The sequence below is a fragment of the Cebus imitator genome, unplaced genomic scaffold, assembly GCF_001604975.1.
Source record: "Cebus imitator isolate Cc_AM_T3 unplaced genomic scaffold, Cebus_imitator-1.0 Scaffold117, whole genome shotgun sequence".
Taxonomy (NCBI): Eukaryota; Metazoa; Chordata; class Mammalia; order Primates; family Cebidae; genus Cebus; species Cebus imitator.
In genome coordinates this window covers 9,854,205-9,861,649 of record NW_016107432.1, presented here as the reverse complement: position 1 = coordinate 9,861,649, position 7,445 = coordinate 9,854,205, and the positions used below count along the sequence as shown (strand labels likewise).

Below are 7,445 nucleotides of genomic sequence, written 5' to 3'. Positions count from 1 at the left end.
AGTGGCTGGATGCAGTGGTTCACACCTGTAATCCCAGCACTTAGGGAGGCCAAGGCAGATGGATCACCTGAGGTCACGAGTTCAAGACCAGCCTGGCCAACATGGCAAAACCCTGCCTCTAGTAAAAAAAAAAAAAAATTAACTAGGTGTGGTGATGCACCTGTAATCCCAGCTACTCAGGAGGCTGAGACAGGAGAATCACCTGAGCTCAGGAGGTGGAGCACGGAAGCCAGATTGTGCCACTGCACTCCAGCCTGGGTAACAGAACAAGACTCCATCGAAAAGGAAAAAAGAAAAAGGAAGGAAGGAAGGAAGGAGGGAGGGAGAGAAGGAGGGAGGGAGGGAGAGAAGGAAGGAAGGAAGAAAAGAAGGAAGGAAGGAAGGAAGGAAGGAAACCATAAGGAGCTATAATTAAACGTGGAATGTTCAGATGTGCTCACTAAAGGTAAGGGATATTGGTGCTATCCATGACCATTAACACTTCAACCTAAACTCACTCATTAACATTATTCTTAATTAAAGTGGGCTGTATTTTTAGGACACCTGGACATTCTGCAGGCTTAGTGGGAGATGCTCTGCATGGCTATAAATACTCTGTAATTATAATTGGTGGTCAGCTTTGGATGTGGCTATTTTCTGACCATAAGCGTTAACCTGCTCACTTCAAGATGGAGTCACTTTAGTCATGTTTTATTAAAACGGAGGCCTAGTAAGCAGGGGTTCCTCTAACAATAATCCCAACTCCTGAGCCTGGTATGGAAAATCCATCCCCATCCACTCTTCCCCGGCTTGTACGCTGTTTCCACCAAAGCTCACTCCCAATGGACTGAACTGCACTTTTCCACACTCATGCTTTGCTTGTGTGCTTCCCACATCCAGGAATTCTGTTCCTTGCCCACTCCATGGAAGCATGGAATGTATGCTTCCATTCATGTCATGTGTCGCGCATATGCTTCCATGCACTCTAAGCCAGGCTTGTGTCGGGTGCCAGGGACCAGAGATCAGGCTAAGGCCCAGCCCACGTCCTTGAGGAGCTCCAATTTGAGAGTAGGGATAAGGGGGCCACATACACATAAATCCCCATCCCGACACTGATCCATTTTTGGTGCATTATCTCTTTTTTCATTCTCACAGGAAACACAACAGTGAGGCACACAAAGCATGGGTTTTAGCCCCAATTTGGAAGTGGGATAATTAGCTCGAGGGCTCTGTCCCTCGAAGAGACTTGTCCAAGATCTCTCTAAATGGGCAGAAGGGCAAGCTAGGCTGCAAATCCAGGCCTGCAGGACTTTTGAAAAATGTGTGTTTATGGGCCGGACACGGTGGCTCACGCCTGTAAACTCAGCACTTTGGGAAGCCAGGTCGGACAGATCACGAGCTCAGGAGTTCGAGACCATCCTGGCCAACATGGTGAAACCCTGTCTCTACTNGACTCAACTAAGACATTTGAATAAAAGTGAAAATGGCAGCCAGGCACAGTGGCCCACACCTGTAATCCCAGCACTTTGGGAGGCCAAGGTGGGAGGATCACTTGAGTCCAGGAGTTCGAGACTAGTCTGGCCAACATGGCAAAACCCCATCTCTACTAAAAATACAAAAATTAGCCGGGCGTGGTGGCAGGCACCTGTAATCTCAGCTACCTGGGAGGCTGAGGCAGCAGAATTGCTTGAACTCGGGAGGCGGAGGTTGCAGTGAGCCAAGATCGTGCCACTGCACTCCAGCTAGGGTGACAGTGCAAGACTTCGTCTCAAAAAAAAAAAAAAATTGTGTTTATGAGCGAGCCTTATTAAAGCACAGTGTTTCTTCATTCTGAGTGTGAATCCTTCATCAGACAATCATATAACAATGCTCGCCTGCCAGTCTGTGGTTTGCCTTTTAATGGTGTCTTTGAATGAATAAAAATTCTTAATTTTGCAGCCATAAAAAATAATGAGTTCACGTCCTTTGCAGGGACATGGATGAAGCAAGACACCATCATTTTCAGCAAATTAACACAGAAACAGAAAACCAAACGCTGTATGTTCTCACTCATAAACAGGAGTTGAATAATGAGAACACACGGACACAGGGAGAAGAACATCACACACTGGGACCTGACGGGGGTGGGGAGCAAGGGGAGGGAGAGCATTAGGATAAATACCTAATGCATGCGGGGCTTAAAACCTAGATGATGGGTTGACAGGTACAGCAAACCACCATGGCACCGTGTACCTGTGCAGCAAACCTGCACGTTCTGCACATATATCCCAGACCTTAAAAAAACGTAATTTTAATTCTACCATTTATCTTTTAAGGTGAATTCTTGAGTCTTATTTGGGAAACATTTGCAGATCCCAACATCATGAAGCTATATGCTCCCTGGTTCTCTTCTAGAAGTTTATTTTACCTATCATATTTACATCTATGAAATACAGGACTTTGGCAGCATCTGGAATGGGTTGCAGGGAAAACAAAGGACCCAGGACAGCAGCCTGGGCCTAAGCAGAGGCAGCATGCACGGCGGTGAGGAGCTCAGGCCTGCCACCTCCAAGCAGCATGAGCCATGACGGGTTACCAGCCGCTGCCTCAGTTTTCTCACCTGAGAAATGGAGCTGACAACATTAGATCCTTCCTGAAGCTGTAATCAGACCCAGAGGTTAATAAGGCCTTTGACTGTGCCAGATTTCAAGTAAATGCTCTATTCTTAGACAAGGTAGCATGAAAAATAAAATTTATTCTTAAAAAGTAAATGCTCATTAAGGGTTGGCAGTTTTCAGGGGCCTCTCAAGAGAAAAAGTAAAGTGAGGTTGGTGAGAGGCTGGTGAGTTATAAGAAAAACTTATAACTTTACTATAAGTAAAGTTATAGTGGGCGAGTGCAGCTCCTGGAGATTTCTAGAAGAGGCATGGAGTCTGGATCACAGCTGCCAGGCCTTGCCTGAATTCTCATAGTCTACTCTCATAGCTGTCCTAGCAGGGAAGCTTACATTTAAGGAGACTGTGGTGCAGAGAGTTGAGGTAATTTGCTTAAGGCCACACAGCAAGGAAGTGGTGGAGTTAGGATTTGAGCCCAGGCCCACACAACCCCACGTGGCCCTCTACAGGCTGCAGAAAGAGAAGGAGGGGGAGGAACAGGGGGCCATTTGGCGTCAACAACCTGGACAGGGAGGTTTCTGTGCACTCTTGGGCCAGAAACTATAGATTCTAAGAATGGAAGTGTCAGATGCTGAGAAGACATGGAAATGGGGGTGGGGGTATGGGGGTAGAGGACTCAACTAAGACATTTGAATAAAAGTGAAAATGGCAGCCAGGCACAGTGGCCCACACCTGTAATCCCAGCACTTTGGGAGGCCAAGGTGGGAGGATCACTTGAGTCCAGGAGTTCGAGACTAGTCTGGCCAACATGGCAAAACCCCATCTCTACTAAAAATACAAAAATTAGCCGCGTGGTGGTGGGCACCTGTAATCCCAGCTACTCGGGAATCTAAGGTAGGGAGAATCACCTGAACCCAGGAGACCGTGGTTGCAGTGAGCTGAGATTGTTCCACTGCACTCCAGCCTGGGTGACAGGGGAAAACTCCATCTAAAAAAAAAAAAAAAAAAAAGAAAAGTGAAAATGGAGACAGCCTGAGGAGCTGCAGGAGTCAAAGAGTGCCGTGGTTCTTAAACCCACAGGCATGTTAAAGGCAACTGGTACTTTTAAAATAACTGGATATAAAGGAACAGTGCATCCTGTTGTTCCACAGCCAAGGGACTCACCTTGAGCCGACACTGTGCCATGGTTGAAATTCAGGTGTATGTGGGCAAGAGGTAGGACCCCCTTGACTAAAACGGTCAAAACCAGTGTAAAGTTGATTCCATGAAAAGAAAGCAAACAGGGCTCATGATAGTAATCAAACACACCTGTGCCCCTTCCCCAACACCTTTCCATCCACGTGATCAGTCGTCACAGTCTTACTGAGCCCCGCTGTGCTGGGCACTGAGGAGACAAGGCTGGGCCTACAGAGCTGACCATGACCTGTATGGAATTCCCTCTGTTGGGGGAAACTGACGATTGAACTGGAGATTACAAGTCAGAGTGGGAAGTGACATAACCCAGAAGTGAAAGGGGATAGGGAGTAGATGAGGCTGGAAGGATGGAAGGACTCCGCAGTGGAAGCAGGGTAGCGGACAGCATAGGAGAATGTTCCAGGAAGACAGAAGGGCAGAGGCAAAGGATTGGAGGAGGAGTATATTCTAGCACTTGGAAGAATTTTCTAGGGGCTGGAGCACAGAGGGTGTGTGTTTTGGAGGCAAGGAAGGCAGGATTGTGTGCTCCTTTCCAGATAGAGTCGGAAGGGATTTGGGGCTGGTTCTGAGGTGGGGGAGACATAATCAGAGATGGATTTCAGAAGGAGGACTCAGCCTGTTCCTCTATGGATAGACTGTGGGGAGGGGACAAGATGGGAGGCTGGGACCCAGTTAAAAGAAAAAGACACTCACATCACCAGTCATCCGGGAAATGGAAATCAAAGCCACATGCAATATCACTTCACATTCCCTAGCATGGCTATGACACCAAAACCACAGAAAATAACAACCGTCAATGAGAATGTGGAGAAATTGGAACCCTCGTATGTTGCTGATAGGAATACATGGGGCAGCCACTGTGAAAAACAGTTTGGCAGCTCCTCAAAGAGTTAAAACTCCGACCAAGCAGTTCCGCTCTTAAGTATATGGCCCCAAAAATGAAAAACAGGGACTTAAACACTTCTTGTCCACCAACGTTCACAGCAGCATTATTCACAATAGCCAAAAAGTAGAAATAACCCAAGTGTCCACCAGCTGAAGAATGGATCAACAAAATGTGGTATAACCATGCCATGGAGCATTCCTTGGCCATAAAAAGGAATGAAACTCTGATACATGCTACCACATGGGTGAACCTGAAAACATTATGCTATGTGAAATAAGCCAGACACAGGAAGCCAATATTGCATGATCCTATCTACATGAAATATCAAGAAAAGGCCAATCCCTTGATACAGAAAGCAGGCTAGTGCTTGCCAGGGACTGGCAAAGGGGAATGGGACGCCACTGCTTAATGGATCTGGGATTTCCTTTGGGGTAACAAAAAGTTCTGAAACTAGAGGGTAGTGATGGTTGTGCAACACTGTGATGTACCTGATGCCACTGAATTGTACACTCTGAAATAGCGAAGAGGAGCAGGGCGAGGTGGCGGGGACCTGTCATCCCAGCTACTGAGGAGGCTGAGGCAAGAGAATCCCTTGAACCCAGGAGGCAGAGTTTGCAGTGAGCCGAAACCAGGCCACTGCCCTCCAGCCTGGGCAAAAGAGTGAGACACCGCCTCAAAAAAAAAGAAGAAAAAAAGCTAAAATGTTAAATTTCATGTTATGTGTATTTTACAAGAAAGACCCAAAAACAGACATGGGGTCATGAGTTAGGGGTCCCGCAAAACCCAACAGCATTTTTCCTTCTTCCCCTTTAGCCAGCAAACTCCAGGCAGTTTAGCTGGTGCTTTTCTTCCCATTGCTCCCCTAGAAGACCCACTCAGCTGCAGGTGCCCCAGCCGGGAGGCTACGGGCAGCTGTAGCCAAATGGCGGGTGGGACCCTAGCGCCTATGGAGCCAACACAAAGGCCAGAGAGAGGGGGTCATCTGGGCAGGACGGCGACTGTCAGCCTCTAGATCTTTATTTGAGGGCTGGCGCGCCCTCTGGTGGGCACCTGGAAGGGACAATGCACGACCAGGCCCCTCCTCGCTGCTCCCCTAGTCCCTGAAGCTTCCTCCCACTTCCTCCCTCCCGGTCACCGGGAGCCCCAACCCCCTATTCCTTGCCAAGCCCCCTTCCTCCCAGCACGATGGCGTTGCCCTTCCCACACGCACGGTGGCGTCTCCCGCATCGTGCACTGCTCTTCCCACCCACCTCGCGCCCCGTCCCTGCCATGGGACACTTGCATTCCCAAGTCCCGCGTTCCGATTTCTGTCCTGGCTCCATCTCTTATCTGCCCAGGAACCTGTTGGCAAAGCCCCGTGCTCAGTCCCTCTCAGGAGCCCGCCAGCAACTTTCCGCCTCCCTCACAGTCCTCGACAGCAACTCTGTAATGTGAGCCTCGGAGCAGGATTTCACTCGATTTGTTTTGTAAGAAAAGTTTACTTTTTGTTGTTGGTTGTGGTGGTAAAGACAAGGGTCTCACTTTGTTCCCCAGGCTGGTCTTGAACTCCTGGCCCCAAGCAATCCTCCCGCCTCGGCCTCCCACAGTGCTGGGGTCACCGGCGTGCGCCACCACGTTGTAATGGCTGCGCTAACCGCTCTGAGCGCCCTTGGGATGCTGGCCTGCAGGGCGCGGCGTGCGCGGCCGGGCTTGCTAGGTCAGGGCCTCGGAGGTCATCTCTGCCCCCCACAGACCCCCATGCACCCACTCCCGGGGGATCCACAGGAGGCTTCCGACCGGGAGCTCGGCCCCGCTTCCCCGGACTCCGGGCAGCTGTGGCAGGGCCACTCCTCCCTGTCGGGCGGGGTCGAGCCCTCGCAGGGCCAGGGGCGGCAAGGACTCCTCGTGGCTTCTCCGCCCACGGCGCAGGGCGCAGAACCCAGGACCCCGGACGCAGAGACCCGCACCCCTGCCCCCTTCCACACGAGGCCGGAGCCGAGGCCCAGGGTCAGATGCGCGGGCCCACGGCCGGCGCAGGGGCAGACGGGCCCCCCCAGGCGCTCAGGCGCAGTCTCCTGCTCCAGGCCTCGCGGGCCCCAGCACCTCCGCGGGCGGCCCCAGCCAGGGAGCACGTGGGCTGCGGGGCTGCGGGCCAATGGCGGGGTGGGGACCAGCAGACGCGAGGGGACCCACAGCAGAATAACACCTTACCGTGGCAGGGGCGCTGCGGTTTCTCGGGGCAACCGGAGGACAGAGGCTCAGTGCCGCAGGGCGGTCGGGAAGGCTTCCTGGAGGCTGGGCTTGAGCTGAGGGTGGGTGGGATTTCGGTGGCCAGTAGGGGGTGGGGGCCACGCCTCAGGAACACTGGAACTACTTGGGGAATGGGCGGCAGAGTGGGAGATCCAGATGGAGGAGAAGGCCGGAAAGCTGGCAGAAGTAGCCCGGACCGTGCACGCGAGCCCCTGAGACCCTGGCCCGCACAGGATGTGCTAAGGACCACCTGATCTGTAGTGCGTATCCGGGCCTGCGAGCTAGGGGAAGGGGCCACAGGGATCCCCGCCTTCCTCCAGGCTGAGACAGTCCCCAGGAGAAGACAAAGGTTGACCCATCTAGGGTTCTCTGGCAGGTGGTCAAGCCCTGGCCCGTGGAGGGGCCTGCGGACAGTGCTGGAATGGAATGTGTCGCAGGATGTCCTCATCCTGCAGGATGAAGATGTGCAGGAGTGGAGATTTCAGAGGCCAAGAGAACAGGAGAGAATCCAGAAGCCTCTTCCCAGAACCCCCAGCCCCTGCAGAGAGAGGCCCCCAGGCCTC

The 7,445-nt window shown here is 51.9% G+C and overlaps 1 protein-coding gene across 1 annotated transcript in view; it reads right to left on the bottom strand.

Annotated features, from left to right (window-relative positions):
* TLE7 (TLE family member 7) overlaps window positions 1-6,929 on the bottom strand; it is a 14,275-nt gene extending 7,346 nt beyond the window's left edge. The window contains exon 1 of the mRNA XM_037742145.1: window positions 6,844-6,929. The gene's annotated coding sequence lies outside the window, so the exon portion shown is untranslated. The remainder of the gene's footprint in view (window positions 1-6,843) is intronic.
* Between the last annotated feature and the right edge of the window lie 516 nt (window positions 6,930-7,445).